General features: G+C 36.9%; 1 long non-coding RNA gene across 4 annotated transcripts; it reads right to left on the bottom strand.

Annotated features, from left to right (window-relative positions):
- Positions 1-3081: 3081 nt before the first annotated feature.
- On the bottom strand, positions 3082-26396 carry LOC106015671 (uncharacterized). 4 transcript variants are annotated; one of them, XR_011811069.1, is made up of 6 exons: positions 26025-26396; positions 25803-25849; positions 23333-23443; positions 6583-7075; positions 5665-5763; positions 3083-5330 (listed from the first exon to the last, which is right to left on the bottom strand). It is a non-coding gene; the product is annotated as an uncharacterized lncRNA (long non-coding RNA). The 4 variants fall into 4 exon arrangements; XR_011811068.1 differs by having other exon boundaries at positions 25803-26394; XR_002400125.4 differs by lacking the exon at positions 25803-25849 and having other exon boundaries at positions 3084-5330; positions 26025-26391.
- Positions 26397-27339: the final 943 nt, after the last annotated feature.

Here is a 27339-nt window from a genome sequence, read left to right as displayed (position 1 = left end):
GTGCCACCAACCCCCACGGTGTCCCTGGGTAATAGATTCGAGGCTCTTGGGCAGGAAAAGGAAAAAGTTGAGGGTCTGGACAGTAGTTGGAACATGGGAAGCAACCCCAAGAAGCATGACAAGATTGGGGGAAGTACTGAGCCTAGGGCTCAGGGCCAGACAGGGCACTGCATCAAAACCAGTGCCACAAAAAAAGGCCAGAGAGTCTTAGTGATCAGAGATGCCTTGCTGGGGAGCACTGAGGCTCCCATTTGTTGCCCAGAAAACCTCTCCAGAGAGGTGTGTTGTCTTCCTGGAGCACGTGTCAGAGATGTTAGGAAGGCTCTGCCACAGTTCATTAAACCGGAAGACTACTATCCTCTTACTGTCATTCAAGCTGGGTCCCGGGTAGTTGTGACAAGAAAAATTAGTAATACTAAAAAGGACTTTGCATCCCTGGGAAGGTTGTTGAAGGGATCGGGGATGCAGGTCGTGTTCTCCTCTGTCCTCCCGCTAGGTGACTGGGGGAGGAGAAAGGGACAGGTGAACAACTGGCTGAGGGGGTGGTATCTGGTCCAAGGCTTTGGATATTTTGATCTTGGGCAGTCCTTTGAGAAGCCAGGTATGAGAGCTGCTGATGAACTCCATCTCAGTAAGTGGGGCACAAGAGCGTTGGGGAGCAAGCTCTCTGGGCTGATTATCAGGGCTTTATACTAGGTTTGATGGGGGAAAGGAGGGGGGTTAGAAGTGACAGAGAAGGGCTGGGGGAAGTCATCACTACCATCAGTATCTTCTTCTTGCATCCCCGCAGGGGTAACTGCACCTGCTGCTTCCCTAAAGTGCCTGTACACCAGTGCACGGAGCATGGGAAATAAACAGGATGAGCTCAAGATCTGTGTTCGGTCGTGGGGCCATGATTTCATTGCGATCACTGAGATATGGTGGGACAGCTCACATGACTGGAACACTGCCATTGACGGCTATGTCCTCTTTAGGAAAGAGAGGCTGAGGAAGCAAGGGGGCAGGGTTGGCCTTTATGTGAGGGAGCAATTAGAGTGCACCCAGCTCCAGCTGGGGGAGGATGAATTAAGAGGTAGGCTGGTATGGGAGACATGGTGGTGGGGGTCTACTACAGGTCTCCAGATCAGGAGGAGGAAGTTGATGAGGCCTTCTATGAACAGCTGCTAGTAGCCTCACGATCACGAGCACTGGTCTTCATGGGGGACTTCAATTACCCAGACATCTTCTGGGCAAGCAACTCGGCCAGGCACAAGCAGTCCAAATGGTTCCTACAATGTGTTGAGGGCAATTTTCTGACGCAGGTGGCGGAGGAGCTGACGAGGCGGGGTGTGCTCCTGGACCTCATTCTTACCAACAGGGATGGCTTTGTTAGGGATGTGAAGGTTGGGGGCAGCTTGGGATGCAGAGACCATGAGATGGTGGAGTTCCAGGTGGAACTAGGCAAAGGAAGTAAGGCTAAAAGCAGGATTGCTACCCTGGACTTACACGAAGAGACAGCTTTGACCTCTTCCGGGACCTGCTTGGGAGTATCTCATGGGCTAGGCTGCTAGAAGGCAAGGATGCTTGTGAGAGCTGGGCTACATTTAAGCAGCACTTCTTCCATGCTCAGGGTCGGTGCATTGGGGAAGGGGGGCAGGAAACCCATGTGGATGAGCAAGAAGCTCATCAATAAGATCAAAAGGAAGAGGAAGGTCTATGAAATGTGGAAAAAGGGCCTGTCCTCTTGGGAGTAGTATAGATGTGTTGTCAGGGCCTACCGGGACGCAGCGAGGAAGGCTAAAGCCCACTTAGAGATGAGGCTTGCAAAAGAGATGAAGGATAATAAGTGTGTTTTTTTTTGTTTTGTTTTGTTTTAAAGTATGTAAACAGTAAAAGGGAGACTAGGGATAATGTGGGCCCCTTGCTGAACGAGGGGGGTGTCCTGTTAATGGGAGACACCGAGAAGGCAGAGATGCTGAATGCTTTCTTTGCTTCAGTCTTTACTTCAAGGACTCCCTTCAAGGACTGTCCTTCCCTCTCCCCCCCACCCCCCACCCCCCCACTACCCCCAGGACTCCTGGACCCTGAAGGGAGGAGAAAGGGTTTGGGAAATTGAGAGCTCCCCCCTGTTTGATGAGGGAGTGGTTCGGGAGCATCTGAGTGCGATCAGTGCACACAAGTCCATGAGCCCCGATGGGATACATCCACGTGTGCTAAGGGAGTTGGCAGAGGTGATGGCCGAACCACTGTCTATCATCTTTGAAAGGTCCTGGAGAATAGGAGAGGTGCCTGAAGACTGAAGGATAGTTAATGTCACTCTGTTTTTCAAGAAGGTCAAGAAAGGATCTGGGAAAATTTACACCGTTGCCTATCCTATCTTTTAAAAATTGATGCTCCTAGGGCAGAGTGTCAAGATCCACCAAGGTTTTTCTTTGCACACAGAGTAAAGGAGTAAACACTCCTTTCTGTGAAGCCTTTATCTTTGTGCACCTCAGTGCAAAGACCTTGGACTGACTAATGCACTTTTAAATTCTTTCCTACTTCAAAGGATGAATGTCAGTTATTCTTGGCCCTTACTTTGCATTGCACATAGTATCTTTTTCTTAAGAGGAGCTCTACATAGTTTTTAACTATGAATAAACTCGTAGTATATGATGGGTATGTCTGTTACTTCAACAGTTTCACTGTTTACTGTAGGGTCTCTCCAGAAAAGCTAAGACTCTATGAAATCCGAGGTGTCGAGGTGTGCCAAAAAAAAAATAAATTGATACCACATGTCACACCTTGCTAATTTCTTGATATTTTCTGCAATCTAAGGAAAACTTTCCTTTTTACTGTCTCTGCTTCATAACTAATTTTCCTGCATATTTTTCAGATTGGTCACTGGAATTCTGCCTTTCTTTAACATCTACTCAACCTTGTTTTCCTTTCAAATGATTCCTTTCAGCTAATCATATACCATCTTTTTCTTTTTTTTTTTCTTTCTTTTTCTACATAAGAAAACATCTTGGAAAAAAAAAAAAAAAACATTGTAGAATAATCTTGCAGTTTTTGTTCTTTAAGTATCAATATCTTCAAAGGGACAGCGAAATAACCTTGTAAATATCTATGAAAATTCACAATAATTTTATTTGGAATTATTCGTAAAGTAATTTGTGAATTGCTTCAATTATGGTGAAACATTTTTTAGACATGAGTCATTTTGGATTTTGCTCTGTTTTAATATTTTTGTGACATGTACGTATAAGATATTCAGCTAACAAAAAATGTATTTAATAGATTCATAAAAATTAAGCACAGAACATGAGTTATTTGTCAGGAAGGGAATTCAAAATAGAGGATTAACAAAGAGGATTACAAAGTTTAGCTACTGCATTAACTGTACATTCAGTTGAATATTACCTTTTCATATAAATAACACATTTCCCTGATAATGGAGGAAAATGCAGTTCTTTGGTTATATTCCTCAGCATTTTGGGGCTTCAGGAAAGAATAAAGACTGGTACAGCAGGTATATACAAAAACATTTAAAGTTTGAACCCAGTATTTTGAAGATCCAATAAATGCAACTTTGTGACTATCAAAAATGTGGCTATCTTCCAGGTAGTGCATCTCTTCCAGTCAATATCCAATGGAACAATAAGCAATACAAAGTTATTGTGGAGCTTTCATACTTTCATTTTATCTTAAAATGCAGGTTGATTCCAGGAGGAAAAGAAACTCAGATATTGCAGCGGTACTTCACAGAAAGGACACATTTCTCTAATTACAATGTCAAGTGTATATTATCAGAAAATTAGAGTTATCTAGCCTGTGGGCTTTTTGTTGAAAAATCCATTTAAGAACTTGCTATATTTTTATAATCCAATGTGAATAGAAACAGAAATAATGTGTTTGAAAGTGTGACTATGGAATCAGAAATACAAGAAAACTTCAAAATAAACTCCTAGAACTAATTAATATGTTACTATATTTTACCTTTATAGTCTTTATGCTGCACATAGCAAAGAATTCCTTTTCATAGACATTTTCATAAATATTTCAGTGCCTATGAGCATACTTTCTAGAATAATACTCAGACTTTGAAGGAAAGCAAAAAAAGTTTTTTTGTTTTGTTTTGTTTTAAGTGACAAATATACCCATACTTAAAATTGTGTTTTGTTTGCTCATGAGAAATAGTAACTCCAGGAAATTTCTATAAATGAATTTCTAATAACCACACATTAATGGATATTTCAAGGAATATTCACACTTCTTGTCCTGAAATAAATCCTGCGTTCTTGAACAGGACACTTGTGATAGTATTGGAATTGGAAATAATTAGCTAAAAGTTAACCACAGAATAGAAGTAGCATGAGTGAAGAAATAAAAGGAAATGTGTAGTTCATTTAATCCTGCACTACTTAAGGTTTCTCTAAAATTCCTTAAGTGGGAGAAGATTTAATACCCATTACCAATTGTTAGTGTTCATGTCAGGAAGGTGTTCCAATATACAGCAATAAGAAAGGTAGCTTTCTAATGTTGACATTCATCAAATATAATTTGGGTGAATCTGCATCATTTAAAGATTTAATCTGTTAATTAAATTGATAGGACAGCAGTTATACCACACTTTATATTTTTCTGACTATTAAGTATTATCTCACTTATGAGTTTTTACCTTACCATGTATCTCCTTAATCATACTCAACATATGCTGCATTTTGCCAAATTAAAACAGTAAATTTCATTTTTATACAAAAATGAAGCAAAATATGACACTTTTATAGTACGCAACAAGCAGTGGATTTTTTTTTATATATTTTTATTTTTTAGTTGCATACAGAATTCTGGAACGTGTCATGAGAAAAAAGAAAAAAAAAGGTAAATAGGAGATAGATTTCACATTTAAAGTAGTAGTTTGTTCATTGGAACAACCTGAATAGCAAGTCAAATTAAGTTAAATCACTGAGCTGTAAAATAAACAAAATAACAGCTGGAAAGTGTTCTACCAAATTAGGGACAGACGTTTAAAGGAAATGATGTTTCTTTAGAAGTGAAATAGATCTCTTGAAGAGATGGGCAATATAATCGGTGAAAATGTGCTTTCTTTGGAGAATCTTGAGAAACAGAAAGGTAAAAAAATAGAGTCCAAAAATAAGTCAATACAAGTTGGTAATGAGCAAAAAAAAAATAAAGTCAGTTACATCTTCATAAAGCTAAGGTCCCTAACTCACCACAATATTGCACAAGATAATAAAAATGTAAGATTAGGAAAAGATCCAAAGAGACGAGCTGGTCCTTCCTTCTGCCATTGCATGACTTCAGCTATTTGTGATAGATATTCTTTCTTGCACTGATGTTAAACACTTCTGGTGGAAAGGAAACAAAAACTGATTGAAAGACAGCAAAAAGTTGTTAAAACACAGGATGGATGAATGAATGAATGAATAAATAAATAAATACATTAACAGCAAAAGGAGGACTTAGAAGAATCTCCATACTGGATGACACATGATATTAGCACTTCACTTAGTGAACAGAAGAATGGTGCAAATATATATGTGCAAAAAAAGTTGTAGGTGTACCTTTGATCACAATACAGACATATCATTCAGTGTCTAGCTTTGAAGCCTCTTGAGTTAAACAACTGGAATAGAAAATTGATAGGCAAATAAATTAAATTTTATTGAAAAGTTAACTTACTGTTCAGACTTAATTATGAATCCCATCTCAGAGATTTTCTGTTGTGCTTTTCAATAGTAGCAATTTAGTCCTTAAATCCACAAAGGGCCTAAAAAATAGCTATGCAATTCATAAGATGTATTTAGAATAATAATGAACTTCTGTTATAAAGATGTTGAAAATTCCTTCCCTTCCCTTCCCTTCCCTTCCCTTCCCTTCCCTTCCCTTCCCTTCCCTTCCCTTCCCTTCCCTTCCCTTCCCTTCCCTTCCCTTCCCTTCCCTTCCCTTCCCTTCCCTTCCCTTCCCTTCCCTTCCCTTCCCTTCCCTTCCCTTCCCTTCCCTTCCCTTCCCTTCCCTTATGGTTCATACCGAACAAGAATTGAATTCTTTCAGGTTTGAAAATCTATTTTAGATCTACTGAGTTTGTAGAAATTCTACTGGGACATTACATCAATGTCAAAATAAAAAAAAAAAAAACTTTTTTTTTTTATTATTACAATAATTTGGTGAATTTGATCTGAATTAGCACATAATTTTGTACCACCTGAAATGACATTTTTGACCGATTCAGTACCCATAAAAAATACAGAATTAGATTTTCAATGAAAGTGTGAAACTAAAATTATACAGTAGTCTAAACAGTTTACATTATGCATTTTGAGTAATTTTGTGAACTCTGACATGTCACCTTAAGAGGAGAAAGAATTTATCTTTATTAGTGGTAAACATCTGCTGCTGTGAAAGTGTTGTGGTTTAAACCCAGGAAGCAGCTAACTACCATAGATCCTTTTCCTCGCTGTCCCCATTTGGGGTAGGGAAGAGAATCAGAAAGGTAACAGCACAAAAACTCATGGGTTAAGATAAAAACACTTTACTAGGTAAAGCAAAAGCTGCATGCACAAGCAAAACAAAACAAGAAATTCATTTGCTACTTCCCACCTTGCAGGCAGGTGTTCAGTCACTTTCAGAAATGCAGGGCTCATCATGCCTAGTGGTTTCTTGCAAAGACAAATGCCATCATTCTGAATGTCCTCCCCTTCCTCCTTCTTTACCTCAGCTCCCCTTTCTGAGTGTGAAAACTTGTGTTTCCTCACACATATATGGCATGGAATATTCTTCTGGTCATTCAGGATAACAAAAGGGGACCAGGAAATGCAGACTCAGGCCTCAAGATCTTCAAATAAAATTTTAATTGTCCATAATGATTTTCAGTTAGCCACAACAAAAATATCATCCACTAATCCAGGGTAAGATTTGTGTTTCAAAAATAAAGAGGTAAGCAGACTAAGGCTTCCAAACATTGAGTGATTATATCATAGACTCATGCATATGTGAAAATGATGTTTCTCTGATGCTTTGATGCTTCTCCATGAATCTGTGTAGTTCTTCAGACTTTAGCATGCAGAACATCATTTTCTCCCTAAACATTGTCCTAGCCAAAAAAAAAAAAAAAAAAAAGGTTCTTTGAACTCCTTTCTATTGTGAAATAGTGAAATAAGTGAATTAGAAAGGGGGTTGCTGGATGCCCCTTGTCAGACCAGAGCCAGCTTCAGATGTCTCCAAAAGGGACCCACCACTGGCCACAGCCAAGCCAGTGAGAGATGCTGGTTGGGCCTCTGGGAGAGCAGAGTTAATAAAAGGGTGTTTGTGGAGGAGGCAGGGGGGCAAAACTGCTGGGCATCAGCAGCTGGGAGAACAAGCATTGAGAACCAGCCCTGCAGACGCCAAGGTCAGTGCAGAAGGATGGCAGGAGATGCTCCAGGCATGCAGGAGAAGTTCCCCTGAAGCCTGTGGAGAGGCCCCTGGTGGAGCAGGCTGTTACCCTGCAGCCCATGGGTGGAGCAGATCTCCATGCTGCAGCCCATGGAGGAGCAGGTGGATGTGGCCTGAAGGAGGCTGCAGCCTGTGGAGAGCCCCTGCAGGACCACAGCTGCAGGGCATGGACAGGAGCAGAGGATGTGGGGGAAGCTGCCAGCCATGTGAGGGGCCCGTGTTGGAGCAGTTATCTCCTGATGGATGGACCCCATGGTAAGGACTCATGTTAGAGCAATTCTTGAGGAGCTGCTGCCTGTGGGAAGCCCTGCAGGCTCAGTTCAGGAAGGATGACATCCCATGGGAGGGGCCCCACGTGGAGCATGGGCAGAAAGTGACCATGAAGGAGCAGTGGAGATGAAGCATCATGAATTGACCACAGCCCTCATTCCCCTGTGCTTGCCTGGGGGGAGGATGTGGAAGAGGGTGGATGGGGGAAAGATGTTTTTAGTTTGCTTTTGGTTTCTCACTTCTCTAGCTTGTTAGTAATAGGCAATAAATTACATTAATCTCCCTATTCTGAGTCTGTTTTGCCTGTGACAATAACTGTTGAGTGATCTCCCTGTTGTTATCTCAACCTTGAGCCCTTTTCATGAGTCCTGTTCCCTTTGAGGAAGGGGAGTCAGAGAGTAGCTATGGTGGAGTTTATCTGCCCAGCTGAGTAAAACCACCACACTGGATAAACCCAATGCCTCAGTATACCAAACCTTTAAAGTGAATGTCAGTGAACAGAAGCAGTTTTATCCTTTAAAGTATTCTGGAATAAAATAATAATAATAATAATAATAATAATAATAATAATAATAATAATAATATATGTAAATCTATGTCAGCTTTGTTTTGCCTCCCCAGTCTTCCTCTTTCTTTGTACCTTGGATTCTGATTTGGGCTTCTTTATTCAACAGTGATTAAGATAGGCATACTGTAAAAAAGCCAGGCATACTGTACCTTGCACCCAATTTCCACCATGCTTTCTCTGGTTATTTTGTACCCACTGCAGATACATGCAAATCCCTTTCCTGTGTCAGCTAACAATCCATAACTATTTTGGCATTCTATGTATATTTTTGCCCCTTTAATTATTTTTCTTAACCTATAGTAGTTTATTTTGTTCAACAGTTATTCCCATTCTTCTCTTTTCCAGAGGATTATAATTTTAACAACCTTTTCAATCTATTCCTGCTTAACACACTGGTATCCCATACCCTTTTTAACTGTTCACACTTAATAGGATTAATTTCCCTTGTGTTCTGTGTGGTAGTTTATTAAGTATTAACTAATTTTCTGCAGTAGATGGCATATGCAATTCACTATAGTATTTCAGTTAATATTTCTTCCAGCATTCCCCATTCCCCAAAAATCTTTGCAGGATTAAAAATGGGGAATAAGTATGAAAGGATGATTTTGAGAATTTTCTTCACTGCAGGTAAATCCCCTCACTGAAGACTCTTCTATTCACATGGTAGAGAAACCCTGAAATGGTTTAGAGCTTCAAAAGTACTTGCAGTAAGGAGTATTCCTCCAAGCAATGTATATATACTGATGATGTTATTAATAGCTACAATAAATGTTAGTAATTACTACACCTTATTGCTCTCTACAACTCCCTGAAAGGAGTGTGTGGGTAGTTGGGGGTTGGCCTCTTCTCACAGGTAACTAGTGATAGGATTAGAGGGAATGGCCTCAAGTTGCACCAGGGGAGGTTTAGGTTAGAAATTAAGAGACACTTCTTCTCAGAAAGAGTAGTCAGGCATTGGAACATTTTGCCCAGGGAAGTGGTGGTGTCACCATCGCTGGGATGTTCAAAGAAAGGTTGGATGTGGTGCTTAGAAACATGGTTTAGTGAGTGACATTGGTAGCAGGGCGATGGTTGGACCATGTGATCTTGGAGGTCTTTTCCAACCTTAATGATTCTATGATTCTACCAGCTTTCTTAATAAATTATTGGAGCTAAAAAGTCCTTGTTTAGCCAAGCATCTGGCCATCATGTCCTGACCTCCAAAAGTCATGCTACTGTAGGATTTCAATGCTTAAATTTATGGAGAAGATAGGAATAAACCACACATAGTTCACATACTTTAAATGCAATTTTGAAAAGAACTCATACACTGAAGTTATGAAGATAATATCAAGTATTGCTTAACACTTTCTCAGTTGCATCTGAACAAACATGACTACTGATACAAAAGGGTGTTATTTTGAGTTTGACTATCTTCCATAATTAAAGACCCAGTGATCATTTTCTCAGGAGGAAGAGGGTCAGCTTAGATTTCAGCCACATTCCATTTCAGTTTCTTAGAATGTCCTGCATCCTTTGAATGAAGTGTGTTCATTTTCTCCACTTTCTGCCTGTTTGGTGTTGAGGCATACCATTAAAAAGATTTTGTGTTCTATCATAGAGGTGAAGTCATTTCTTTATGTAGCACATTGGGATCTTTATGGATAAAAGTTATTTGATGCTGTAAATTCAAGCTATGCTACTGCTCTGAAAATATGATTTAAAGACAGCTAGTGAAATGTTATCTTTCCCTGCAGCCTTCTTCCATGAGGGTTTGCATGGCCTGCAGACAGCTGTGTGTATTATTATAATGAATTATCTCTTACCTAGAGAAGCTACAAAACTAGGCAGGTTTTCAAGATTTTTTCCCAGGTTTATAGCCGTCTATAATTTCCAGAGATGACCAGACATATATGGACTATGGACAGGCCTGAAACTAGAAAATCGGAAAGGGTCCCAAAGCAGGCTTCTCAGAAATTATTTACAATAGCCACATTTTGTATATGAATTTATCACTGAAGTTGGGAGGGTACAGGTTAGATTTAATTATGCCATTCCACTGATTTCAGTACAGCTGCATATGGGTTTTCGAAAGGCTGGGACTTCAAAAGAAAATCTAAAGTATCTTGGTGAGTTTGTCTGGTTTTAGAGCATGAATTAATCTTTTCAACATCACTGAAGCTTTGTTTCATTATTTTGGAATAACTCTTGTTCAAACTAATGCAAATTTAATCACCTGACAGTGTCAATGCAGACATAAAATCATGTTTGATCAAATTGCTCTCTGACATGTGCAAGAACATCTCCCTTTAGAAATGGTACCATCAACATCATAAAGATCAAACTTGAAACAGAATTCAGCTGTACTTGAGTTGCTAATCTGTGTACTTCCTATGCCTTCCCTGTATGTAATACAGTTATAAATCAAAACCTTTCTGGTTTTGAAATTTGGTCTCTTTGCAGCTATGAAATTTGGTCTATTTGCAGTTCAGAAAATATCCAGGGACCTTCAGTAACTGTCTTGATGACACTTACAAGACGGATTTCTCAATTTAGCCAAAATGTCTAGGGTATGTGTATTTCTGAGGAAGTGGAGAAAATGCATCTTCCTCAGTTCAAGCAATGCAGCCAAAGCATCAGCAAAGAGAAGCTAAATTTGATTTTAATTTCTAGTAATCTGATTATTTTACTGCAGTAAAATTTGTGAAAAAAAAAAAAAGTTATACTTCTGTATGCTTAAATATATATATGGTAATATATAGATGCTCACGTGAGGTTCAGAAAACTTTTGAAAAAGTTAGTGTATGTCAAAATTTTATTACTATTATTATCACTGAATTGGAAAATATGAATGAAAATAATTCAAATAATTAATTCAAAGCAAATAATTCAAAACAAATATAGAACAGTAAGGAACAATACACTATGCTAACTTTTTTTTTTTTATTTTTAATAATTTAGAATGTGCTAGCAAAGTGAAAAATAAAAATAAAAATAAATGAGAAGATATTTTCAGCTCCTTGTCATTGTGGTTTCCTCATAGGAACAATTTACATTTGCTGTTAATCCTTCCTATTTCACAAAATAAGAGAGCTTTTCTCATCATAAAAGGATGAATACACGACTCTCTATTTAATGATTAACCTCTAAGGCTGGGTTTTACTACTATGAAAGTATTACTGATGATTATATACAGTTAGATTATATTTTCAGTTTCTATGTTCTGTTTTGTTTTTCTTAAACAAGCAGAGTTATACCACATATTTGCCTAGACTAATATGTTGTCTTGAATACTATCCTATAACATATATATCAGTGAAAGATAAAGTAAAAATGTGAAATGTATAAGCATGGACAAGTCTTTCTAAAACTTAACCAGATAATATGTCTTCTCTGGTATAATGTCTGTACTGGTAACCTATAAATATTCATTCCATTATAAATTCTATTCTTAGATTTGTTATTGTTGAATTTTGTTTGTTTGTTTGTTTTTCCAGAGCCTACTATTTTTTGTTTAATTAATTTTATATTTTACTAGAGTATTTTGAACTGACTCACAAGTATGATTTTTAGAATGTAGCTATTACCTCAGTGCAAATGCAGACTTTAATTACAGGTTTACTTTTATTGTTGTTCAATTCAGTCACTTATTGGTGTTCAATTCAGTCACTTTTCCAGCCTGTCTAAAGCAAATAATAATAATAACAAAACCAGAAATTTTAGCCTTCTGTTCATTAAATCTTCTTCTTCCCAAAATTCAATTAAAAATATATTAAAAAATAAATAAAAAATCATTGCAAAGTAATATTATTTTAAAACATTTTTAGATTAAGGAAAACATTGCCACATGGCATTCATATTGCTTCAGAAAAATGTATTACATAATTTGAGACCCTTTTAAAACAACATGATGGTGCATCTTATGAAGACATTGGAGAACAGGTTTTAAATAAAGCATTCTAGGTATATAGAATTAGTCTTCATTAGAAAGTCAAATAGCTTATGTGAACAACTTCTTGTATGCGAATAAACAATACACTAATAAACAGTACACAACAAAATAGTTTCTGATGTCTTAGTTACCTGATTTCTTATAGGACGTATTAATTTTATTTCAGCTTGGATCTTTTGTTTGTTTCTTTGTGCATACAATGTCCCTTATAATGCATGAACATTGAGTGGGCCAAATCCCCAGCTGATGATAAAACTTTAAGAAATCAATTACTCAACATTTTATTAAAGCAATATGTATTTTCTAAGTCTAAGAGGGAGAACAGGGTAAGTTTACTTGTGGTATTCATGTTAATGTGAGTGCTGGCTGTGTCTATATGGTGCCTTTAAAGACTCTGAGTGATTGTTCTGTCTGTGGCTGGCCATGTCTGTCCACTGTGTGCTTTAAAAGAGAATTTAAAAGTTGTGCATAGAAACACAGAATCATCAAACCACCTACGTCACAAAAGACCTTCAAGATCATTAAATTGAGCAATCAAACTGATACCAAGCATGATGTATGTTCATGCATTCTTGTCAGGCACACATGCTCAACCTCAGTGGTGGAAAGACATAGGGACAGGGACAAGCAGTATCTTTATATCCTGTCTGCTCCAGATGTGACCGTCATTAGCAATTACAACAGTTACTCAATGACTGAAAGCAATTCCCTGCTCTGCCCTGCCCTGCCCTTTGACTGAGCACCTAAATGGAAATCTAAATTTCATTTTCATTTTTGGAAACCTAAACGAAAGTCCTTGAAAGTAACTGTTAAAAAAGTATTTTACAAGCCACCTTAGAGTCTGAATAATTCTGTTATTTATTCTATGTATTCTATTCAATGTACATTTGCAATTCAAATTATTAAACTTTGATTGTTTTTCCTACTTGTCCAAGCCATAGATAATTATATTGTTAATAAAATGGTTTTTTTTGCAATAACTTATATCCAAAAATTTAAATACGTGATCAATTACTTAGTCATTTTAACAACTGATTTGCATTTAATTTTATCTTTAACTGCACAATGTGCTACATTCATTACACTTTTTAATTTCTTGTGCTTTCTGCAATTTAACTTTTAATATTACAGAATGTACTCCATAATTAGTTTTTATTATTTTTTTCAGCAAAGATATTATCATATGTAATAAAAATCTACCAGATGGCACTGGTAGATTTATCTCTAGACCCCAATCAACAAAGTCGAGAGATGTAATTAACTTCATATATTTATCACTACGCCACTTTGAAAATGGTCTCAGGTTATCTTTGGAGTGTCTTAAGAGTGTCCCATCTAGCTTTCATTAGTCACTCCAAAAAGGCATTGATTTTCCAGACTCTGTATCAAACAGTTGCTGCCAAAACATAGCAGTGATATACGTGAGTATAAAGATGAATTGTCATAAATTGGGTCATATGGATCATGAAAAATCTTCCAGTAGTTCAAATTTTTCTTCAGATGCTTTTTCAAAATTGTACCTATGTACTAAAGATGGTACATAGGACACAATGACTCCATAAAACACATATGTTAGCAGGTGGTCTGTGGCCATGTAGTGGGTTTACATGGCAAGGTTTTGGTAGTGGGGGAACATAGACGTGGCTTCTGAGAGAAGAATCCAGAACCTGCCCCATGTTAGATAAGAGCCTTGCCGCTGGCCAGAGACAAGCCAAGGTAAAAAAAAATGCTGCTTGACAGCAGCTGGGACAAAGAGTTGTGAGAAACAGCCTTGCAGATGCCAAGGTCAGTGAAGAAGGAAGGGGAGGAGTGCTCCAGGTGCCAGAGCTCCAGGTACCTGTGGAGAGGCCCCTGGTGGAGCAGGCTGTCCCTCTGCAGCCCATGAGTCCCACTGAGGAGCAGATCTCCATGCTGCAGCCTGTGGAGGAGCCCCAGGTGGAGCAGGTGGACCTGCACTGAAGGAGGCTGCGGCCCATGGAGAGCACCTGCAGAAGCAGACCCCAGGCTGGAGCTGCAGCCTTTGGAGAGGAGCCCACGCAGGAGCAGGAGGCCTGGAGGGAGCTGTTGCCCACCCGTGGATGACCTGTGCTGGAGCAGTTTGCTCCTGACAGATGGACCCCATGGGAGCCATGTGGGAGTGGTTCTTGAAGAGCTGCTGTCTGTGGGCAGCCCCCCAGGATCAGTTTGGGAAGGATGGTATCCTTTGGGAGGGACCCCATGTGGAGCAGGGGCAGAGAGTGATCGAGAAGGAGCAGTGGAGACAAAGTACTAGGGACTGACTGCAGCCTCCATTCCCTCGTTCCTCTGTGCACCTCTCGGGGGGAAGAGGTGGAAAAGCGCGGATGGGGGGAAGGCGTTTTTGGTTTCTTTGTTCCTCACTTCTCTAGCTTGTTAGTAATAGGCAATAAATTTTACTATCTCCCTACTCAGAATCTGTTTTGCCTGTCACAATAACTGTTGACTAATCTCTGCTTCCTTATCTCAAACCTTGAGAACTTTGCATCATATTTTCTTCCCCTTTCTCTTTGAGGAGGGGAAGTGAGAGAGCAGTTGTTATGGAGCTCGATTGCCCACCTGAGGAAAAGCACCAGAGGTCCTAACATGATGTCTATTCACAGACAAGGTCTTCAAAGCTATTAACAATATACTAGCAAAGCACGCCTACATTGAATTTTTGAGATTACATTAACGAGGGAAGGGGAAGGGGAAGGGGAAGGGAAGGGAAGGGAAGGGAAGGGAAGGGAAGGGAAGGGAAGGGAAGGGAAGGGAAGGGAAGGGAAGGGAAGGGAAGGGAAGGGAAGGGAAGGGAAGGGAAGGGAAGGGAAGGGAAGGGAAGGGAAGGGAAGGGAAGGGAAGGGAAAGAGGTGAAAGGCGAAGAGGGAAGGGGAGAAAGCAGGAGGGAGAGGGGAGGGGGAGAAGGTGGAGTGGGGAGAGAGAGGAAGGGAGGGAGGGGAGAGGGAAAGGGGGATGGATGTAGGGTGGAGAGGGAGGGGGGGGGAGAGAGGGAAAGACAGGGGAAGGGTGAAGGAGAAAGAGAGGGGAAAGGAGGAGGGAGAGAGAGACGGTCTGAAAATACCAACAGTACATTTCTCTTTTGTTGGTAATAATCCAGAAAACACTACAAAACTTGCCAAAGAAGCTGTGAGCACCTGACACGTATACTGTATTAAAATGTTGTCTGTTTCTTCACTTAAACAAAGAAAAAACTGTGGTTTACAGTTTGCATCTTTAAATGAGTTGTTTCTGGATGACTATTAGTGATCTACAGTAAAAAAAGAAATACATTTAAAAAAAAACTGAAAATTTATTGGTCTTATTTTTGCTTCAGCTAAACACAGGGAGCAAAACCAATGAAATGTATATTATAATCTTGATCATTTAGAAAAAAAAAAAAACAAGTTGTCCTCTTTTTTTGGGATTGTGGATTAAGATGCAGATTTTCTTGGCATTTGTTGCTAAGTGAAACACTGCATGACAGAATGAACTGTCATAATTCACATGAGATGAAAGCTTGGAAATTATTAATTTGCTTTTCTAACTTCTGTAATTTGATTTATAATTGCTTATTGTGTTTAAAGGGAAAATGTAATAATAAACCTTTTGTGTAAAAGTAATGACAGCTAGTGTATAATGTATTGATTCTACCATGGAGTGATAAAAACTAAAATTTCTATTTGTCACTTCTATGAACCATTGTATCTTTGCCCTGTTTGTTAAACCACAATGGGTAGTTAAATATTATCATTTTTCTCTCCAATAAGCTGTCAGTAAGAAAAGATACAGAAAAGCCTGGATTTCTTACTCTATGTATACTAACTGCAATAGCAGAAACACCTAAACTTCTTGTTTTTATCAGCAAATTCTATCAACTTCTATATATGAAGTTGAAGGACTACACCTCAAGTGTGTCTCAAAAGGTCAGAAAACCTCCTCTAGGTACTGAAATGTGTTTTTCATTTTTCTTACAAGTAATTAATACAAATAAAATATACTATTTTATTACTGTGAATATAACCTATACATTCTGTTTTGTGTGTGATACAGTTTATGAGTGTTCAGGTTGATCCTATCTCTGCAAGCATTTATCATCTTGAACACAAATATTTCCTATTTTTATGTTAGAAAGCAGCTACTCTTGTAGAAATTGATAGGACACATTTCCTACATTTTGTATTCTAGGTAGGTAAATATATGAGTTGAAAACTGAGCATGGCAGTATATATATGCATTTAATAATCCACATCTCAGAATTTATTTTCTTAACTACAACAATTTATTCTTATCTATAGCCAACCTAACTAAGTCTTAATTAACTAATTAGCTAGCTCAACATTTATTTGTAGGGTAAAGAATTTAACAGAAGAAAGCAAAGTATTCGTTATCAAGGGACTATTTATAGTTATTTTGCTTCCATTAGTAAGTGAATCCCAGGCACATGCCTCGTATTTGAATCTCCAGGTGGCAAATTTATATTTACTGTTGAGGTAATCATATAATTAGGGTTAAGTGTGACTATCTTTTGTGTCACATTAGAAGAATTAATATGCCCTTTCAATTAGTCTTGAAAAGGTTTGTGCTATTATGAACTCTAAAAGCACTGCTGCAAATAACTAAAATGATGTTAAGGGTTGCAAATTGGGGATATTTGCAGTCTGCCTAAAAAGAAATACACCTTGCAATCTCACTGTTGTGTCTCTCTACGGGACATATTGCTTCTCACTTTTAAGAGAATAAAACTGATTATGGCTTTCTTGTTTTCTTGTTTGTTTAGAAAGCTCACAACTACCTCTCCCCCTCCCCCCTCCACCCCGTATGCCTTAGAAAAGTATGAGGAAACCCATGTAGCCAAATCACAGGCACCCACAAATCAAAGCAGTCTACACAAGATACAGAGAATATTTGCTTGCATTTTACTTAGTTAAGCACAGTAAAATAGCATTACTTGTACAGCGTGCAGGAATGTTATGACACCAGTAATACCAGTAATAGCATAAACAGAAAAAATCTGTGTAACATACATAAGTGTATATAGTATATATTACATAGTATGTAGTATATAGTATATAGTATGTAACCACAAAGGTGCAAATTAAATGGTGGTGCATTTCCACAAGCAGGGTGCAGGTTCCACAAAGAGGGTATACATGTAAGTAGCAAAATCTGCAATATAAGAATAAGTGATATAGAAAAAATAGATAAAATATCTGGTGGAAGCAGAAGAATCTATCAGAGGAAGCAAGCAAGATGCCCAGTGAAACCAGAACAAGCATAGTTCCTAAAAATAAGATAAAGATAAGATCACACACTTTCTTTTATCTTTTTTTCCCCCTCTTCTGCATACCCATACATAAACTTCCAGTGTTTTAAGAAAGCATGATAGTGGCCGTTTTAGCATATATTTTTAAATCCTAGGTAATAGACAGAACTCATCTGAAAACATGTTGGACATTTCACAAAAACATAGAATCATAAAATGATTCCCTCTCTCTTCTCCCTTCACTCACCCTCTGAGAGAATAATTATTTCCTTATATGCATTCTAAATCCATCTTTTTTTCAGTTTAAAGCTGTTAGTCCCTGCCTATACTGACCCCTGAGGAACAGCACTCATCACAAGTCTCTTCCTGGACAGAGAGTTGTTGACTGCAACTCTCTGAGTGAGACCACTCAGACGATTACTTATTCAACAAGCAGTCCATCCATCAAATCTGTATATCTCCAGTGTTTTGAGGAGTCTTTTGTTAATACCCTCCTCTCTTCTCCACTCCACTCCTTTCCCCTCTTCTCCCCTCCCCTCCTCTCCTCTCTTCCCCTCTCCTCTAAATATATAATATGTGCTACTAGAAGATGATGCATGAAGTATTTGTATAGTGTATTACTCAGATTGAAAATAAGATCATGACAAAAATGTCAACAGTTAGACCCATCCTATTTACTTTCGTAATGAATTACAGTCTCTAGAGAAAACAAAATAAATAAATAAATAAATAAATAAATATATTTCAGGTATAAGTATATATAAGTATATATTTCAGGTGATACAATGTATGCAGAATATACATTAATTTCATATTTACTAATAGACCACCTTTTAAAAGAGATTAATAAAATAGAGTGTTTATTTCACTTTGGTCCTCTGAAGAAAGAAAGAGAAATACTAAAGTCTCTTTATTTTCCCAGTTATGTTTGTTTGTTTGTTTTCCATTCAGCAAACATGGAATTTCTCAAAAGTGCCAGTAAAGTGTTTGCACAATAAATGGGTTTTATAGTACAGCACTTCTCAGTCAAATAAAACTTTTCTCTTATTAAAATACTTCATATGATCATAATGAATATTAGTCACATTAAGTATATGATTATTTAATTCTAGATTGGAAATAAGTTTATAGACTTACTAACATTAGAATTCATGGGGGCTTCAAATTATGAATAAAAGAAAATTAATAAAATTGTTTTATCTAAATTATTTTTTTTCTTTTTATTATAACAATGAAACAAGGCATAAAAGAATGTGTCCTACATATATTTTACAGTGTGTGCTAACATTTTAATGTCTTAGTATTTCTGAAAACTCTTGATTAAGTGTTATATAATATCAATGTTTATAGTCTTGTCTTCAATTTCTTCACTTTCTTATGGCTGGAGAAGAAACAGCAAAGGATCTACCTTCCTCCTGTAACAGAAGATCATCAATACAAGAGAAATATTTAACTGTATGCTGTTTTATTTTATTGTAATTGATTTATTTTTATAATCAATTAAAATTTTTATAATATTTTTTTTTATTTATTGCATTATCACTTTCAACACTTAATGTCTGGAAATATTCCAATTTTAATCAAAGTGTAGGGTTTTCAGAAGTTATTTCTCTCTCAGGCATCAATTTAAACAGAGTTTTCTTTCTGAGCATTTGGACCTAATAAATTTCAAATGGGTCACTGTCACTCAGAACAAGAAAACACTTTGTTTTTAACACAACAAAGCCATCTAGAATGATTTTTTAAAGCAAATGCATTGTGAAGATTTCAACGTACATTGGACAACACAACTCTATTCATTCACGCTTTCCCATGACAAGATTTTGTTGGCCTTTTAAATCTTTGTATGTCAGACTCAATCAACTCAATCATTCAAAAAACAAACAAACAAACAAAAAAAAAAACAACTTTGAAATGTCTCAAATATAAGAAGCCATAAATGAGACTGACACAAAAGGAAAAGTTAACAGTAATAAGACTTTAAGCTTCCATATCTGGGCTTCCATGGAAAATAATTTGGCAACTTTTAGCTTTTCCATTTGGACTAATCCAGAAAGTCTTTAATGCCAACATAAAGTAATCTTCTCTGCTCTTTACAGGCAGATCAAGTCCTACAGTGACACCCACAGAATGAGCACTTCTCCACCTTGGAGTAGTACTAAATAAATCAGTAAAGAGTTTAAAACTTAAATGCAGCTAGTTGGAAGACTGTTTACAACTGTTCATGAAACTACCTCACTCTGAGGGGAAAGAAGCCATGCTGATTAAAACAGCACTTTTTCGAGTATATGCTTCTCCCAGAGCAACGGCATCTGAGTATCACAAAAGGCACAACTCCTCACTGTGTAGCATCACCTTCTGTGCTGAAAGGAAAACAGTGTCTCAAGAGCAGGAAAATCTATGGAGGGAGCTGATTTGCAGCAGGGAATGTATACCTTAAAGATGGAGGAGAGAAGGGAACAGGTGTGAGTTATGGCTCCGTTTGGATAAATGCTGCTTCAGCAAGTAGCTGGGTAATATAGCTGGAGACTGCATTATCTTTATTGTTGAAACTTTGCACTCCTGAGGGGGCTGGAGAAAATCTGATAGCTATTACTTTTACAGTTCCTTTGAAGCTACACAGAAAAAAGATTGCTCACTCAAGGCATTTTGTAAGATACCCTCTGTTTTCTTAATGTCTTCATGAATACATTGTCTAACACTTAATTTTCCTGAGGCCAGGTTTTGCCAACTCATTCAGAATTGTGATTGCATTGATTATGTTGGAAAAGGTGGCAGAATCTCATTTTGCTAAGAGCACTATACTAATACTGCAGTGAGCTGCAAGTTACGAATATTGGGGTTAAATGTTCAAAGCCCTGTCCATGGTCCAAATTTACAAAGATCTTTCTTTCAGAATAAAGATTATTCTGAAAGAATTTTATTCAGAAAGAACTTTATTAAGATTTATTCTGAAATAATTTTATTATTATTAATTCAGGTTATATAGTTTGGTGAACATTCTGGCCTTCCTTCGGATAACAGTAACATTTATACACAATTATCTAGAAATCCACTTGCATGGATTTTTCAGCTTTTCAGCAGTCTGAACAGACAAAATTCTTTTTTTAATCTGAAGATTATATGGAAATACATTGAGGGAAAGACTGCAAGGGATTTACTGAATGTTTTTATCTAACATCTGGCTGAACAGAAAAAAACAACAACAACAAAAAAATAAAGCTAATCCATTAAATTCTTCTATTCTTCTCTACAAAGATGAAATTGTCAATTGATTTTTCAATTTAAAATTACACAAAAAGATTTGAATATGGAAAAACTTTGTACAAACTGTTGCAATTTTACAGAACCTCTACAACACTTCTCAGAAGCATCTATAACCAGAAATCCTTATATTCTTAAACAGATTGGCATATATTACCATGATTATATATTGAAGAAACAGAAATCACCCACAAAGCAGTCCTATGTAATGTGGTAAACAAAACAAACAGTAACTGCAACTTCAAAAAAAAACAACAACAAATAATAATAATTAAAACAACAACAACAAACAAACAAAAACATACAGTCATAGGATAATTTGGATTGAAAGAGACCTAAGGAACTTTGTCATCCAACTTACTGTCCAGAGCAGGTCGGCTCTGGGGTCAGACCAAATTGCTCGGTCTTGAATACCTCCAGGGACGTAGATGGCATGACCTTTGTGGAACATGATACTATGACTGTCTGCACTCATGAAGAAAAATGTTTTCCATTATATGCTGTTTCCCTATTGCATTTTCACCATGGACTACCGTGAAGAGCTTAGTTTTGCCCTGCCTTTGAAGAAGTAGTGAGACAATGTATACTGGCAACTACAGAAGATTCAGAGGGAGAAGCAAGCTTATAGTTTTGCAAGCCCATTTACTTTTTCAGGACAATACAAACAGGAAGACCTCAGCAGAACAATGAATGTATGCAGTCTTTGATGGTTCCTGCATGGGAGGGAGGCTAAGGTATTTGTGGTTGCCCACGCACAGCCACTGGCTGTGATCTGACCATGTAAAAGGTATTGAGCAAAACATCATGAACACTGCTGCAAAATAGCAGTGCTTTCCCAGCCTAGAGTGAAAACACTTCTGCTCCTTTCTGTGAAATTAATTCACTCTGTTTCTCATTGCTTTATCTCCTTTTAATAAGCCTTGATCAGCCTAGTCAAAAACAAAGAGTATTGCTAGGAAACAACTTTCTTGCTGAGATGTTCTGAAAGAATGCCTCTGTGCCTTTAATGTGTAAGGCTTTAACTACTGCATGTTTTGTGTATCTCCAGTAGCAGCTAAGGAATGAGCGGTGAATCAATCCTACATTCCACAGCAAAAAAAAAATATTGCCAGGTTTCTCTGAGGATGCCCAGTTTTAGTTTGCTGTGATGGTACAGTGATGTTTGATATCTTCTAGGACTCTTTTGGAAGTGAAGTCTACACCTCTACAGTTTTGAAGCTTGATGGTTAGCATCCTTATGTTGAAGACATTTTTACAATAAGGTATTAATTCAGGTTTGATTGCCTTTCTGAACCTTTCATCCCAGCAGTGTACATGTTGAAACTTATTTCCTAGGTACTAATTTTTACTCTTTGAAATATAAAAATGGAAGTAAGATACAAAAACCTTGTAATGAATAATACTCTAATTCAAATGAAAGATTAAAGCCCAAAGTAGATTTCTAAACTCCACCTTAAGCTTCCAGAAACATTTATTGTCTTCTGATATTATAATGTCTTAACTAAAATAATGTACATCTGCCTTTTTTCTAACATTATTCTTCATGAGAAAAAAAAAATCTTTTTTTTTAATTTTTTTCTTTTTGTAATCCTTTATTTATTTATCTCCTAGAAAATAAGGGTTTATTCTAAAATGAGAAAAATTCAAACCCATCATTAAAAAACAAAACAAAACAAAACAAACAACTAAGTGATTTTGTTAAGAAACAGAATAGTATTCTGATGCTACCCTATTGTTTTCCAGTATCCATATGAAAAAAGAGTGCATTGAAGTTAAAAAACCTGTCATCTTCGACATGTAATATTTGTTTCACTGTGAAGAAAAAAAAAAAAAAAGTGAAGTATGCAAGAAGTATTTCATGAATATGAAATTGAATCATAGAATATTTTAGGTTTGAAAAGACCTTCAAGATAAGACTAGCCACTCACCTAACACTACAAGTCCACCACTAAAGCATGTTCCTAAATGCCACATCTACTCATCTCTTAAATGTCTCCAGAGATGGAAATTCCACTACCTCCCTGGACAGCCTGTTCCAGTGCCAAACCACCTCTTCTGTAAATTAATTCTTTCTAATATCCAATCTAAACTTTCACCAGCACAACTTGAGGCCCACTTTGGAAACAAATCATAACATGCTAATTTTTAAAAAGCTATTTGAATAAATGCTGCATTTGAAAATGAAATGCCATGTGTACAAATCACCAACTAAATAAACAAAAAGTTGACAGTTTTCATTATAAAAACTAATGGATAGCACTATTAGTCCATGATAATTCTGATACTAATAAAAATTCTCCCCTATGCAATACAACTGCAGCAAATCATGAGTATCTAGCTCTATTGTAGACACTTTCTAGATACAAACACACCCTCAAAAACAAACAAACAAACAAAAAACACCACAAACAAAACAGAAAAACAGGTTAATCCTCCCAGATTCACATGCACAAATGTTACTTCTACATAAATTGGACCAATTCTTTGATAAATTGGTACATGAAAGGAGAATTATAAACTGCTGGTGGAAGAAATAAAATGAATTGGATATTCTGTAAAGGATTTCTGTGGCCTGTGGAACACTGAAGGACAATTATTTCCTAGTTGATGATCTCTAGGAACTAACCTTTTTATCTTCTGTCATTCTTCCGTTGTCCATTCTTCCATTCTTCCATTGTCATAGGTCCAGCACCTTTTCCCAAAAGTCTAGGTGAACTGGGACTACAAAAGAATTCAGCTTCTCCAAAATAATTTCATTGAGGAAAATAAACAAACAAACAAATAAATAAATATGACTTTGATGGAAGAATAGGCTAGTCCTGCCTACGTCTGGTTGGATTTCCTGGATTTTAGTTATCCTATTGAAACATCAAAACAATCAAACAATAAATAAGCCCTTCTGAAGTTCTGGTACTGAATACCAGCATATTTAGGTTCAGTATTAAATAAAGCAACATAAAAAGAAGGCAAAAGAAACACAATGAGAAGATGAAAATCACTTGAGCTCATCAAAATAAATGATTGGCCAGAAAAGTTATTCAATGAGATGAAACAAAAGCAACAAGCTGAAAACCTTAAGAACAGCTCAAGTAAAAATCACAAGAAATTGTAAATCCATCATCTGTAACATTAAAAAAAAAAAATCTCTGCCAATTGACGTTTGAATGGCTTTCTTTTTATGTCAGAACTTGAGGACTATATTTCTGTACTAACTAGAATTTTAAATAGGTTAACAATATTCACAAGTTTTACATGCATGAGTATTTTATATTCTATGATATTAAATCCTTTGGCTCTCTTCCTTTATTCCCTTTAATAAAAATAACATTTTGCCCAGCATATTTTGATAGATTATGCAAAATCTTGTACATTTTACACAGAGGAGAGGAGAGGGGAGGAGAGGGAAGGGGAGGGGAGGGAAGGGGAGAAGCTTTTTTAATGGAAGCATATATTCTATTGTACTCAAATCTCCATGGGAATTACTGTCAGGAAACTATATATATATACATCTTCCCTTCCCTTCCCTTCCCTTCCTTTCCCTTCCCTTCCCTTTTCTCTTATTAAAAAAAAAAAAAAAAAATTGTTCTTGCTGATCTTTGATCTTTAGCATCATCACTTAGTGGGTGAAAGGGGAATGGTCACACACAGGTTTTTCCTGTTTCTCAGAGCAGAAGGAAAAAACATCCATCTGGCAACAAAGATGGAATATTGTTGCTCTGGATGGGCTAGCAGCATTGTCATAGGGGTTGTTACAAAATTTGTTACAAATTATATGAATTTGATTTTAAGCTTGTTTTCATAATGGAAACAAGTCTTAGAGAATTGGTGTCTGTCTGTACATGCATGCCTAACTTTCTGTAACTAGAGTTGCAGTTAGATTTTGAATGATTTATGTAATTTAAAATTGTAAATATCTTTTAACAGGTTACTAGAAAATTCAAAGTGAGAAACCCGGTCAAACTTTCTTTATAAAGGCTATATTATAGGTTCTGTCCTTGTTAGACATCACAGAATTGAGGCATACCTAGGAATTCATCTCAATGAATTACTTGTTTACTTGAGAGTGAATGAGATGAAGAGATTATTGCTAAAGTCAAACAATCAGGTCATTTGTTAATGCAAGTGCATTCCCAGTTCTTATTTTGTCCTTGAAAATACCATGCATCTTCAAGCTATATTATTTTAAAGTAGTATTCATTTTTAAATAGTTAATTTGAATATTTAATACAAAAAGTAGGAAATATTTCCTTCATAACTAATGACAATGACTTTTAAGAGATAACATTGCCATTAATGAAATCTAATTACAGATTCATCTAAAAAATAATGTCTTGTGTTAATTTATCATGAAAAGCTAATAGCATTCTAAGACAAAAATAGTTCTTTGGAGTTTTATAAATGTTCTTCTCTAAGTTAAACATTTCTATTACACACAAAAAAAATAAATTACAGAGTCTGAAATTTGACTATTAAATAAAGAAAATCACTGAGTGCTATATATTTATTTATTTATTTATTTATTTTTTTGTGAAGGGGTTATTGTATTTTTTCATCATTGTAGATTTCGGGAAAAACAAACAAACAAACAAAAAACTTTTAAATACACCATTATCTTCCCTCAGTATCTATTGATTTCAAAGTTTCTATATTTCTTTATAGATGTCAGATATTAGTCTCATATTGTATAATGACAATATAACATATTTTCTAATGTTTCATCTTCAGTGTTTCATCTTCAGTACCAAAACATCATTTTATTCTCTCATTTGAAGTACTTGAATTGTCTTCAAATATTCTTCTGACCTGAACTGTAATTCTCCCCGCATCTAGGAGACATGGCAGACTACCTTACATGGTATTTGAAGGTAACAACTGCTTTTTGGTAACTGAAGATGGGAAAATTGCACTGAAAGGCTCTCAAGACGAAAGAGACAGATCAGCATCACTTAAGTGAAGTGACACAAGTTAAGGTACCCAGCTGAAGACTAATATCTGTAAAGAAGCAAACCAAAAACAAATGACAACAACAACGCACACACAAAGAAAAACACAAGGATCAGGTAAACAGGGACTAGTAGAGGTATGATGAGACTTACATTTCCCTTACATTTCCAACTTTCATTTCCCTGACTTCCCTCCCTCTCTGGGACGGGGGAGAGAAATGGAAAGTGAAGCCCGTGAGTTGAGATAAAGACAGTTTAATAAGACAGGAAAATAATAATAACAAAATAATAATAACAATAATAACAATAATAATAATATGGTGATAATAGGGAAATAATATGTACAAACAAGTGATGCACAATGCAATTGCTCACCACTCGCTGACCGATGCCCAGCCTAACCCCGAGCAGTCCGGCCCCCTCCCCCCGGCTAGCCACCCCTATATATTGTTTAGCATGACGTCAGATGGTATGGAATACCCCTTTGGCTAGTTTGGGTCACCTGTCCTGGGTCTGTCCCCTCCCAGCTCTTACTGCACCCCCAGCCTGTCCGTTGGCAGGACAGAGCAAAAGGCTGAGATGTCCTTGGCTTGGTATAAGCACTGCTCTGCAACAATTAAAGCATCGGGGTGTTATCAGCACTCTTCTCATCCTAAGCCAAAACACAGCATTCCACCAGCTACTAGGAAGAAAATTAATTCTGTGCTAACTGAAACCAGGACATGCAGTCTATCCTGTATTCTCACTAAATTCCCTCTCTTCCATCAGTATGGGTGCACTTTGAACATGTTGAGTCAGTATAGGTGCACGCTGGCAAATCTCAGGCTGGACTAGCCAGCAAGCAAAGTCTGAAAACTAGCAGATGGAGCAAGACCATGAACATCAGAGGCTGTAGGTCCAGGGAAGATGGGGGATTTTGGATAACAGTCATACACACATGCAAATATAATGTTTTCCATAGTGTTTTTTAACTCTGATCAAACTGTAATCAGGCCATTGGTTCTGTTCATGTTCCTCTGAGTTCTGTGTGTTTAGGTGGATGTATTTTACTGCCTGAGTGGATCTGTGTGTCTGGTCACATATGTGTATATACTATGTGTGTGCACAAATCTACTGGGAGTATGCACTCAGCTGAGCTGGCAACAGGAAACCTCAGAGTGCTGACTGCTGTCAGATATCTGCTAGACTCAGAAACCTCTAGTAAACCTCTGTTGATACAACAAATTACTGTGGTTATAGTGCAAAGCCACCACAGATCTATTCAGCATGGCTGATGTTTTCTGGAACTATCAGCCTTACTGTAATTTCCATAATAATATTCTGCCCTAAAAAGAAAGGAGTACTTGCACACACTATAGATTATTTCTGGCAGTTGCTATCTTTTCTAATGGGCCTTGAGATTCTTTGTGCCATAACAGATTTGGGATTTGATCAGAATATTATAACAAAAATCATAAACAGCCTTCTATAGAAGAGAAAATTAATTTTATGATGCATCAGCATCTTCACTATAGAAATAATTTTGCAAGTGAATAATTTTGATATAATGTGAAGAAAATGGAGAAAAACATGTCCTCTAGGATTTCACTATCTTGGTATCTGAATGCATATATGTGATCTTTTTATTTATTTATTTATTTTTTTTTGGGGGGGGGGTACATATACATATATGCATGTGGATATTCACTAC

This window comes from Anas platyrhynchos, chromosome 8 (assembly GCF_047663525.1).
Source record: "Anas platyrhynchos isolate ZD024472 breed Pekin duck chromosome 8, IASCAAS_PekinDuck_T2T, whole genome shotgun sequence".
NCBI classification, from domain to species: domain Eukaryota; kingdom Metazoa; phylum Chordata; class Aves; order Anseriformes; family Anatidae; genus Anas; species Anas platyrhynchos.
Note: the sequence above shows the minus strand (reverse complement) of the source record. Positions and strands in the feature narration are given on the sequence as shown.